Source organism: Lepidochelys kempii, chromosome 2 (genome assembly GCF_965140265.1).
Source record: "Lepidochelys kempii isolate rLepKem1 chromosome 2, rLepKem1.hap2, whole genome shotgun sequence".
NCBI lineage: Eukaryota > Metazoa > Chordata > Testudines > Cheloniidae > Lepidochelys > Lepidochelys kempii.
In genome coordinates, this window is record NC_133257.1 from 102,000,104 (window position 1) to 102,013,684 (window position 13,581).

Sequence of the window (13,581 nt, forward strand, 5' to 3'; positions counted from 1 at the left end):
TGAAACAAATACCCATAATTACTAGTATTAAAAATACTCTAATATTGAACAGAAATTTCAGAAGATTTTTTAGGTAATCGTTTTCATTTGGTTTGAAAGGCAGAAGTGAGCCATTAAAGTCAGTTAGCTACAGAATTTGAGAGTCGTTTGCTTTTTTTCCCCTGTTAAACTCCAAAGCTAATAAACCCGAGCATTCTGTAACAAGTGAGGTACTCATGTCAACAAAGGCCTTACTTAGAGCCTGCTAGGTTTTCAGAAACCTCTGTGGTGAGGACTTAAAGATATTTTAGTAATATGCAATGCGCTCAGGATCTGAACATGCACTTCTACCTCTTTATTTTCTACAGATTAATCCCCATTACTTCTTTTCAGTGTGTTATTAAAATAAGTACAGAAAGGGTATATTATGCTGAGAGTCACTCTACAGTACAATTGCCTATTAAGTACAAAAATTTTGTTCAAGTAAGTTTTCCGGATGTCCAGACGAGCTTGGAAATGTAAAGGAATTCCGCATTTGGGCTGCTATTTAATTCTTGTCACCTTGTTGAGCCTAGGTCCTGTGTGGCAGCTAATATGGCTGAATCAGAGGCAACAGAAGATTGGGTAATGTTAAGAGCATCTGAAATAGTGTGAGATCTCATTTACAAAAGGAAATTGTACAATTATGTATTATGTATAAATTGGCCTAGCTTACTGGAGCAATAGCTGGTAGATTCTCCATCTCTGACAATTTTAAAATCAAGAGTAGATGGTTTTGCTAAACACTGTGCTCTCTAGGAATCATTTTGGAGATGTTCTATGGCCTGTGTTAAACAGCAGATGATCAAAATGATCCCTTCGGGCCTTCGAATCTATGAATGAATGACTCTATCCTGGAATAGCATCTTGTGTGGACACTCTACTCCAGAACAAAAATCACTTTATTCCAGAGGCACAATAGGGTAATTTAAAGACAGAGGGGAATCCTTGATTTTGAATGTTGCTATTGTGGGTTTATGTCTCATCTATTTTATTTGTATTTGCATCATGCTTTTTTTCTCTAAGACTAATACACAAGTGTTCACACCATAAAATAGTTCTCATATACACCAGTCCTCATATTCCTTCTGTGCGCCATGTTCCTGCATATGATTTTTATTGCAAAAAAATCCATTAAAATCAATGGTGCAAGTGTCCTTTTCATTTCACTGAGGCTTTGCACAATAAAAGAGTTATGCATAATAAAATAATATGCAGTACAGCTGCTGTCCACATCACTGGTACAACAATGTTCTCATAACATAAGATGCATCACTAATCACACTGCTATTACTATGCAAAATGTTTCCATGTAATATTACACAATATCTGAGATATTATTCCTCCTAGATGAAAATGTCATGGCAAATCCCATTGATACCAAAGGGGGCAAACACCCTATTAATTTCAATGAGATAAAGTGTAATAAACATAATATGTGGCAAAATAATGTTCAGTGACAATACTGCCAAAAATAAACCCCCAAAAACAAAACAAAACAAAAAAAACCAAACCCTGCTAACAGAATGTTGCTGCTAAAGCTGTCCTAGCCAACATTCCATTTCTCAATAAAACAGGTACTAATGTCCAAAGATATGTGTGAGTGCATACTGGCAAGTCCATTTGGTTTGCCTACATGACACTTATGCTAGGTTTTTCAAAGAACTTAAGGGAGTTAGGTGTCCAGTTTAATGTGATTTGGATGCCTAGCTCCCTTAAGGGCCAACCCAGTGTAAAATGCCAGTATCTAATTTAGGGGCATAGATTCCCTTTTACTGTTTAGTGAGGAGGAGCGAGATTGTGAATCAAGGGATTTCATGGAGGGGAAAGGAGACTACGTGGTAGCATTTTCTCATGATGCAGGCACTGCCCCTTTTGTTGTCTCAGTGCCATTTTATGAGAGGTCAGCTACTAGTAACAGCTGGGGGCACGGCCAGGTGGAGAGGGGAAAAGCATAGGAAATACAGCATCTTGTATACTCTGCTCTGAGGGAAGCATACGGTCTGGTGCAAATGTATTGTAAACTGCTGCTGCTTTCAGCAGCTTTTATGCACTGTGGAGGACTAGGGGTAGTTGGTTAGTGGTGGCCCAGCCAGTGTCAGCTTGGCAAGGTCAAAAGTTGAGTTTCTGCTGCTGAGGTGGACCAGCTCTTCTCAACGATCTCTGCCTGCAGTGAGTCTTAATAGCCAGTCCTCAGTGCTGTTCTGCTACTAGTCCTGCCTCTCAATCTACTTCTACATTGCAATGGCCATGTTGGGCATACCCAAAATAGCTTTAATCTAGGCAGCTTGGGTACCCGTAGGAGTGAAGCCACAGCAGCATGGGCAGGACAAGTACACCTAGTACCTTGAATACATACTCAGTGACTAGCCTGTACTGAAATCAGTGCTGCTGTGGCTTCACAGCTATTGATGCCTGAGCTAGCTAGATTACACATGCTGCAATCACACATCCAACTGCAGTGTAGCCATCGCTCAGTGAGGACAATGCAACAGAACATTAACAGTGGCCCAACACACTTCGCAATCTGTGCGTCGCTTCCACCCCAGTCCCTTAGTGGCTGCAAAGAATTATATAGCTCTATTACTTTGCACACTCTTCTGCTATAATCCTGTGCAATAGTATTGCTCTACAAAGTCTTAGTGAAGTCATTCATGCAAACATCCCATTCACTTTCGCACTTGCTCACAAGGACATTTAGAAAAGGAAATATCTGTTTGGTCTTTAGCCAAGTGTTTTTTCCTTGACTGCCACATATGTTTAGTCCATATTAAGAGTAAAAAAGTTTCCCTCAGCAGTTCACTGGTAAATTTCCAGACCTGTAAGATTAGGCATTTGAGAGACTGACAGTAACATTCTTATTTAATCATTTCCCACCATATTACAAAGAAATGTGGTTTTCCAGATCCACATAACTTCCAAATGTGAGGTGGAAAATCTCCAAAAAAGGGCATTATCTGATCAAAACTCACTGGATTCAGCACACATACAGCTCTTCCTACACTTTGTCTAAAACAAGTGGATGTGTGGCCAGTTTATGTAACTTAAAGTTGCACCTTATATTAACTGGCTTACTCATGCATCTCAGCTTCTTCAGATATGTAGTCAACAGAGAACGACATGATTTTTACACTTACTTAAGCTAAATCAGAGATGTGGATGCAAAACGTAGCCCTCAAAACCTTTATGTGGATTTGCAACACTCCCTGGAGAACTTTGGGTCCATAAACCTATGAATGAATTATATTGATTTATATTTTTCGTCTGCGATAGATATGGTATAGATAGCATCCATTTACTAAACTAAGTATAATGTCATGCTAAATATATACTAACAGAAGGTATACATACACTTTATCTTAGCCAAAAGATTTATTCCTACCTTAGAGCTCATCATTGTTATTATAGGACAGATTTTGCCCGGCACTCACTCAGGTGGATAAGGTACAGTGAGACTTTTTCCAGCTGCCCCCTTTGTGACCATTTTAGGGCTCCCCGAACCCTGGGTCCAGTCATGGGGGAAGAGAATGGATTGCATGCCCAGTAAATCCCTCCCCTCACTAATCAGGGAGGGAAAGAAGTGGATAAGAGTAGATGGAGCCTTGGCTCTGCCCCTTCGGATATTTTCATCCAGTATTGCTGAACAATGTGAGGGTTAGGGGAGTAAGCTTCTACACCCAGTAAAGGGCTCTAGCAAATTACTCTGCCCAGGAGCAAGAGGCTTCTCCTGAGATGGTGTAGCTATGCCCATTAGGACACTGAACTAAGCTAAATTTAGCTTGATAATAGTCTGTTGTGTCTGGGAAAAACAGGGAGTCAGGCAACCTGGGTACTGTTCACAGTGCTGGCACTGGGTGATCTTAAGCAAGTCACCGTCTCCGTGCCTCAGTTTCCCCAGCTGTGAAATGGGCTTTGTGATACTTAAACTTTGTAAAGCTCTTTGAGAGCTACAGATTACTAGTATGACAGTTTATTATTAAATAAATCATGAAGAAGCCGCCAGTTTCATTTTTCAAAATTAAATAGAGTTAACCTTGCTGAGAGCAGATCTAGACAAGAGAGTGGCGAAAACTCTAGTAGCTACCTGCACCTTGTCTATGCTAGTCTTCTTTTGGGGAATCTTCCAGCATTGAATTAACACCACCAAATACCATTAGTGGAGCTGCACTGGCATTAATTCAATGGTGGAAGATTCCCCAAGAAGTCTAGCATAGACAAGACTGCTTTGAGCAGACTTATATGACATGATGGTTAAAAATGCCTGTGTCTTATTCTACCCTAACTCTCTCACCATTGCTGCTGCCAGAGGAGCTTCAGTGGAAATAGTACAATGGCAAGTCATTTCTCAAAGACAAGCTAGTGTAGACAGAGCCACTGAGGCTGGGCAGCTGTCAATGGCAATTAAATGGGTGCGAGCTTGGTTCCTATTAGCTTTCCAAGATGGCAAAGCATATAAATCATAAGTGCCCACAAATAAGGACTCCTGGGCTAAAAATAGCTTCATCAATATAAACTGAATATAAATAAAATGATATTGATGGAGAGTTTGTTTTTTTTTAAACTTAGAGGCTTTTTGTTATGGACTTAAACGTCATTCATGTTCAGATTTAGGAAGCAAATAAACGGTGTCTGAAAATGAGAATTTTATTTCTATATATGATCTGGCTGATGTGATTTAATTTTGATGTATGAGAAACAGTAACATCCAGACACACCTGTGTGCTAAGTGTCAACCCACTGCTATTTGATACATCTGTGATATTAAACCTTGAAGACCAAGTTAACAATGGAACAGCGATAGGCCCTTAAGTGTATTGGGGCTAATGGCTGGCATTATAATAGGAAGTTATAAGTTTTTCACAGAATAGTGGAACAGCTGATAAAATGGTTAAACTGTGTGCTTGTTTATTTTAATAATTATAGCTTGTTTAATTAACACTACTCTAGGAGTGACCTTGTGTTTACTAATTATTTCTGCAAGTTATTTCAACAGGAATCATAGTATCAAATTAACCACAATATATTTGATGTCAAGAGTAATACTTGAACATTTTGCCTAGCTTCTTCATTGTCTTTGTAATTTAAATATCCTGTTGTGTAAGTATAAAGACAGGAAGTGAGTTTTACAAAACCTTACAATAACAATATTAGGTTTCAGATAAGCAGATGTGCTGTGTTGCTGGGTATTTTTTTTCCTGATGTAATATAAGTTTTGCAAATGCTAGAAAGGATTACATTTTCTCTTAGGAAAACAGTTAAAATCTTTCAAAATAATCTTTGTCAGTAATGCACAAATACTCTCCAGATAACAATAAACTACTTTGGCCCATAATGCCAGGCTTTAATTATTTAGCTTCATGCTTTATTTGTGTTTCTGCCATGAAACCAAAAACTCCCTTTCAGTAGACAGAGACAGGGTGGTGGGGCAGGTGACTACCTATACACTCTTTCATTGTTTCCACTCCAATTCAGCACTATTTTTATGCAAATCAAAACCTTTGTGTGTGCTTAGCAGGCACAGATATTCTTACATTTTATACACATCACAATTAACGTTCCTGCTGAAACTGAGCTGAACTGAATCATTTCCTTTAGTGGTGATTGCACTTGGCTCTCTGCAAGAAAGACAGTAAGAACAGTTACTTCTTCTTTTAAAGGTTACAAACAGAAGCCTATTTTTATACACCTGGATTTATTGCCCTCTAAAGAAATGTTTTCTTAATTGTGACATTTAGATTTTCTTTAATGATTCAACCCATTTTCACAAGCTAGATGAGTAATTAATATGTCAAAATATAAACAGTCAATTGTGTAAACTACCCTCCATTATTGCATTTAACAAAAGTAGGACATGGTTTCTGAACCGATTTTCCTCTAATAAGATTACAGTACTGATCATCCTTCTCCAAATGAAGTCAGTGGGATATATAGATAGATAGATAGCTATATCACATATAAACAAATTATTCTGAACACTAGACAAATTTTCAGTACACAGGCATGTTTATGTATGTGTATGTATACACATCCACACCTACCAATATAGTCATTTAGCCTCTGTGTGCATATAAATAAATATATTTTTAGAGGGGCTGGTAGCATGCTCTATTATTAAGGTTCCCACTTTCCATTTAAAAACCCTGCATATAACTTTGCCAAACTTTAACCATTCAGCACTGAAATTTATATTCTGAGGTGTCTGCCTCAGACTGAATTGTTTTGCAAAATTTCAGCTAAAAGTGTTCAGTCGTTTCAGAGAATGAGTCTGGAGAAGAATATATAGTTTGGCCCATATTAAAACATTTTAATGACCTGTTCTTTGAACAGCTCTAGCTCCCTCATGCTCTAAAGCATGGACTTGGAATGTGGAGAGGGTGGTCTTTGTGGCAGGGATGTGCCTTTTGTCCTCTCCATGAAAATATGCCCTAATCTGGCCAAGTTATAAACCTTTGAAAAAAATCGCAGTTTGCACATCCTCAGTAGAGACTGCTTTGATTTTAGCTAAAATCTTCTAAGATTCTGTCTTCATGAGCAGAGATGACCCTTACCTGCAGATAGTGGGGGGAGAGGAGGGTTTGAGGGGGCAGAGTGAGGGCAGCAGCTTCGGCAGGTGTTACTGAGCATGCTTAGTCCATGTGAGCATGCTCAGTACAAGCCAAGCAGCAACCCTGGAGACGCACATGTCCCTGCATGCCCTCCCCCACATGTTACCTCTTCTCATGAGCATCCTTAAGTCTCTCCCATCTCCCACTGCTAACCAGACTGTGCATGAACCACTGTGGAGAGCAACTGAGCATGCTCCAGCCCTAGGCTACAGGAATGAAGCCAGACTTTCTCTGTAATGGCTGATATGGTCCTGGGTGGGGCTAGGCACTGGAACTGAGAACAAGGGAGCCTCTCTCTTCTGTGCTTTCAGTGGCACCCATGCAGTGTGGAGCAGGAGGGAGCTGTCTGATTCAAATGCAGGGAGTCCAAAAGCTGGACCAGGGAGAGGGAAAAAGAGTAGATTGGAACAAGAGATCTAGCGAGACTGGGACTGGAGGGCGGGGAGAGAAACTGGGACTGGCTGGGCAAGAAGACTGGAACTAGGACCCAGTTTGGGCAGGTGGCGGAAAACTAGGCCTGGCTGGGCAAAAGGACTAGGACAAGGGGTTGGGAGGGACTTAGATTGGATAAGGGAGGAAGACTAGTATGAGGATCCGGGAGGGGACAACTGGGACAGGTTGGGCAAGAGGACAAAAGACAAGGCATTGGGGCAAAATGAGGGTGGAACTGCTTGAGCAAAGTGACTGGGCCTGGGGAGAAGAATGGGATTCAGACAGTGATCCTGGAGAAGATGACTAGAACTGGCTGAGCAAGGAGACTGGGATGATAGGCTATACAGTGATTAATAGTTAATTGTGCTTCACAGTATGAGAAAAGGCAGAAATAAATAATCCAAAGTTATCAAAAACAGAAAATGATTCACTAGATATTATGGTCCAGGATAGTGCAGGTCTTTTAGCTGTCTCAAATGGAATATTAAAATCTGTAATAAGCAGTGAAGTATGAAGTGGGGCTTTTATGGAGTTTCCATTCATTTCTCAGCTTGCTCTGAACAGAATAAAGAATGAGTATTTACTGTAATAAACTCTTTTCTGTTCTTCTATAGCCTAAATAAAGAGTTGGGTTCCATTTTCAGCTATTAAAATGACCTGTGGCCACATTATGCATAATATTTTATATCTACAACCTACTCTGAATAATAAATAATGATTAACTTTCTAAGTACAGAGGCACTTATATCTTAAGCAAATCATCACATTTTTATAAAGGTCTCTAATGTCTCCAGTACTTTGAAATGCAAACGGTTAAATAGAAAGATGTAACAGAAACAAACGTTGGATGATAGCTACAAAATTTCTGTTGGTAGAGTGCAATTGTCAATCTTTTTCCAGTCCTCCCCCTTCAGATAATTATATACACAGGGCCCGATTCCCTGATTTCAGTGGAGCTACCCTGGCATAAAACTAGGGAAGCACAGTGGTGAATGGAGCCTTTTATGTTTAAGATTTTAATTGCTGAGGGCGTGGAAGCAAAGTCCATGGACTTTAAAAACTTAGCTGCAATTGCACAGGTTTTACCTGATTTCCTCATAGCTTGGTTTGTTCCTGTTAGGAATCAGACTGATGGTACAGTATTGTGAAATGAGCCACTGTTTATGAACAAACCATTTTAAACAGGTTTTAATGTTAACCTAAAACTTCTTAATAAGCTTAAGTACAGCATCACCCCTTATTTGGTTTTGTAAGTGCCCAGATCTTTTCATGCGGAATTAGCCGATCTCAGCTTTAAAGCCTAATGAACACAGATAAAACTCAGCAGGATGTCCTGTTAGAAACTACAATTTTCTGTAAAGAGAGCTCTTTGGTTTTATTTATTGTATATTCTCAAATACTTGTAAACTATCAGCTCTCTTATTGATCTGCACTAAAGTCACTTGAAAACATAATTTTGAAGGCAATATTTCAGCACATCACCTAGTTTGATCTCTTTTCTGTAGAAGCTTCCAAGCATAGGGGGAAGAATATCAATGGATGTTTGAAGGTTTAAAAACCATTTCTTTATATCTGCTTAATTGTATTTAAAAAGCCACACTATAAGTTATATGTCCTATTTTGTTAGCATCTGTCCCAGGATTCATATCCTTCAGCCTTAATTTAGCTACAAATTGATTCTTAAAGTATCACATTTAATAGCCGTTGGGGTTTGATACGCTAACTATTCTGACGTCTATTCATAGACCTTTATAATGGGACCCACTCTAGTTTATCCCTTGAACTGTCAGACTCTTTGGGAAATAATAGCTCCTGACAGTTGTAGAGTTAAAATATAGGATTAATGATCAGCTTTTAATGTGCAAATAGGGTATTCAGCTTTCCTCTGACCCATCTTATTTAACTCAAATTCACTGTTGAAACAGGTAGTGCTGGTTGATTCTCCAGCCAAACATAGTTTAATGCATCCGAGTAGTTTTCAGAATCAAAAGAGAAATTTCTATGCATGCCACACAGTAAATATAGTGAATTATATTTACCCTGACATACAGCTGAGTATTTTTTCAGTCAAGTTCATGATTAACGTTTAAAGTTTCAACTCACCACTTTCAGACAAATGTAAAAATAGTTGGGCATCACAGCAACCAGTTTAATCAGAGGTAAAGAGTCTGGTCTTCACTATTAAATGCAGCTGTAAAAAGCCCCACAAACTTTGTTTTAATTGTTTCCAATTGATCAAAACAATCTGCTGCCTGCTCTTAGTAAAAAGTACAAAAAGGTGATTTCCACTGCAAAACACAGCTCAATCCTCATGTTTTCATTAAGAGATTAATCATGTGCTTGTGTCAGTGGACCTTAAGAATTATATGGTAATTTTCAATTGTGGCATCCTATTAAAAAAGCTGCCTATGTATACAAAATTAGACTATTTGTTTAGAAAATGTTATATGCTCTTGTAATTGGAAAATAGATTTTAAACTACAGTGTAATAAGAAGTATTTCTACATTACATTCTTCCATGATAGCAACATTTATATTCCTGTGCGGGATTTGGATTATAATGACATTTAAAGTGTCTGACACCTATCCCAATGTATCTGGAAGAAAGGCTAAATGAATGATCAAAAACATGAAATTCATAACATAGAAAAATAAAATAAACACTCTGTCTCACTAAAAAATACTTCATTTGTAATAAATCACGCGCCTGTCTATCCATTCTTAATCATCACTAGCTTTTCTAACAGTATGAAACAAAATGTGTCCTTCAGAATATAAGGCCCAATCCTGCACTCCTTATGTACCACAAGCTGCCAATGAACCAAGGAATGAAGGCTTATGCTGTAATTTTTGATTATTTGTTTGACAGTGGTGACATCAATGCTGTAGGCACACGTAAGTACACTGAACAGCAGCAACTGAGAAACAAGAACAACAGGCACATATAACTCACAAATCACATATTTATAAACTGAATGCTTTCCCCAGTCATTCCTTATATCTTTGCATACATGTTTTAGCAAACTAACAGGAAGAGTACAGGTTTCAGAGTAACAGCCGTCTTAGTCTGTATTCGCAAAAAGAAAAGGAGGACTTGTGGCACCTTAGAGACTAACCAATTTATTTAAGCATAAGCTTTCGTGAGCTACAGCTCACTTCATCGGATGCATACCGTGGAAACTGCAGCAGACTTTATATACACACAGAGAATATGAAACAATACCTCCTCCCACCCCACTGTCCTGCTGGTAATAGCTTATCTAAAGTGATCATCAGGTGGACCATTTCCAGCACAAATCCAGGTTTTCTCACCCTCCACCCCCACACAGAAATTCACTCTCCTGCTGGTGATAGCCCAGTACAATTAAACTAGTTGGGAGCCTTGGCTGCAACAAACTGCTTCTAAATGGCCTCCAGGGGATTTCTTTTGTTATTTCAATAACAATGCCAATTTACATGGGTACCACTGATTTCTAAGAATACAAAGCAATATATTGTTAATAGCCCTTGAGAAACATGAGCCAAATATAAATTAACCTCATAGATACTGTTTATAACACATTTAAATATGCTAGGCCTGATTCTCTATTACCTTGCACAGTCATTAACAACTGTACAAAGGAAGTACAACATGGGTGTAAAGAATGGTAGCACTTTACAGCTACTTTGCATAGGTGTAAATGATGCAATGGATGCATCATTAGATGGATTGGATTTCTACTGAAACATATTTATAGTAATATTAAATTTACTAGGCACAAAAAACCCAGATCTAAACATCCACAAAGAAAAAGCTACATTCTAAAGAACATTAGGTGTCTGGCTTTAACCAGCAATGGCTAGGTAATTATATATTCAAGGCTGAAAGTCCACCCTTAACATGCCTTGTTATATCTATATTGCAGGCTTCTCTGAACAGGATTTGAGAGTTATCTTCACAACATACTATGTTGTTCATGCTGCAATACATAGGTACAATGAGGCAGTTTAAAAACTGTTTGAGCTTTAACCTCCAATGCCCTGGCTTTTGGTTTACACTGGCTTCAAAAGCCCTTAAACTTGCAAAATTGATGTTGACTTGATGGAAATCATATGTGCACCCCTAAATGCTCTGATTTCAATTTCGTTTTTGTGTGCATTTTCTTTTTAGATCTCATTTTTAATAATGAAGAAAACAACAAGCCTCTCTGTGTAGCGCTTAAAAAGTGTCCTGAAAGGATTGCTTAGACCAAGTGATCACCAAATTTCACTGATGAAACTGAGACCATTTTCAGAGTAACAGCCGTGTTAGTCTGTATTCGCAAAAAGAAAAGGAGGGCTTGTGGCACCTTAGAGACTAACCAATTTATTTGAGCATAAGCTGTAGCTCACGAAAGCTTATGTTCAAATAAATGTGTTATTCTCTTAGGTGCCACAAGTCCTCCTTTTCTTTTTGAGACCATTTGTGACTACAAAATCATATCTGGTAAACTTCTAGTTTTCTTTCTAATTTGTGAATGCGATGCTTTCAAAAGGAGTCACCCTATTTAAATCTGTGAGAGGAGGGTGGAACTCACTGGAATAACAAAAAAAATTTTGTCCCTTCAGATGAGGGGAAGTGTCACAGAACCTAGAACAGGAGTGGGCAAACCTTTTGGCCCAAGGACCACATCGGGGAATAGAAATTGTATGGCGGGCCATGAATGCTCACACAATTGGGGTTGGGATGTGGGGGGTGGGAGGGGCGATGAGGGCTCTCGTTGTGGGTGCAGGCTGTGGGCTATTGCCAGAAATGAGGAGTTCTGGATGTGGGAGGGAGCTCCGAACTGGGGCAGGGGGGTGGGTGAGGACTCTGTCTGGAGGTGCAGGCTCTGGGGTGGGGATGAGGAGTTTGGGATGCAGGAAGGTGTTCTGGGCTGGGATCGAGGGGTTTGGAGGGCAGGAGAGGGATCAGGGCTGGGGCAGGGGTTTGGGAAGTGGGAGGGGGGTGAGGGCTCCGGCTCGGGGTGTGGGCTCTGGGGTTGGGCTGGGATGAGAGGTTTGGGAGGCAGGAGTGTGGGGCAGGAGGGTAGGGCTGGGGAGAGGTTCAGGGGTGCAGGCTCCAGGCGGCGCTCCCAGAAGCAGCATCATGTCCCTTCTCTGGCTCTGCAAACTACCCTGTCCGCAGGCACCGCCCCTGCAGCTCTCATTGGCTGCAGTTCCCTGGCTGTCTCTACATGTAAGAGTGGGAGGGGGGGCATGCTGCTGCTTCCGGGAGCCACATGGAGCAGCCCCCGACCCTGCTCCCTGGCTGGAGCGCTGGAGCTGGGCAAGCTCCAGACCCCACTCCCCAGTGGGAGCTCAAGGGCCAGATTAAAATGGCTCGTGAGCCGGATCTGGCCCTCAGGCCATAGTTTGCCCACCCTGACCTAGAATTTAACTAATTATGAGAGACAAAAAATGAAAAACAGGGACTGTGGTGTAGGTCACAGGGTCAAAACAAGATATCTAGAGGGAGACACCAAGCAGAGAATCCCAGGCAATGCCCACTTATAGATCTGGAGGTTGACATCTTCTGCTTAACCAACAGGTATTGCAAAGGTAGTAGTCACAAAAACTTACCAACAGTGCCTTACCACCGAGCCTCAACTTTGCTCTGCAAGGAGTGCTTGTAGGAGAGAAAGCATCACTTCACATTTCACTTAGTCCTCCAATTCACTTTTGAGACTGTCACCAATTGCAGAAATTGATGCCAACTGGGAGTTGGTCTTTGCTATGAGGACATCTCTCCACTAGGAGCTAGACTGAGACCACCAAACACATTTCACATAGAGGTCATTGTACCACCATCGTAGGTTAATAACGTTCACTATTAACCTGGGTTAGATTTTGAAGTGGTAACCCTGAGGAAAAGGCCTCATAGCCTATTACATAGCTCCAGAGCCATTCAGTATCCCAGTTTACCTTTTTTCTGTACTTAACTTTAAAATGGCCACGTGTATTTTTTGAACAGTTTCCACTTGAAGCCAAAACCATTCTTGGCAGGTTTCAGCGAAGAGTAAAATTTAATAGATGAGTTTTGAATTCTGTAAAACTGGGCTTTATAATGGTAGTGCTTAGACCTTAGTTTCACTGCTACCAAGAGGATTACCTGTACTTGTAATGGAGTATGTGTAAGCATGTGTATTATGTTTGTCTACAATGTTATGACGGTTTTAGGTGCTGTTTGGCTATAAATATAGGATTAAATTCAACCAGAGTTTATAGTGGTTTCTGCTGATGTAAACACTGAAAGTGGATGTCTGAGGTGGAAAATCTGCAAGGTTGCCATACCAGACAGCAATCATAATCTCTCTTGTGGTGAGCTCTCCTAGGGAGCCAGAGCAGCCCCAAAAGTTGGTTATGCTGGGCAGAGCTGTTGTGGGATGTGCTCACCCAGTATCTGCCAACAGAGCTCCAAGGGAGGCACAGTCAAAATAAAGAAGCTCACTGCTTCCATCCCACTGGAAACTCCTAATAAAAAGGAGGCGGACCCAGTGGGAATATTATTTTTTTCCTTAGGATGAAT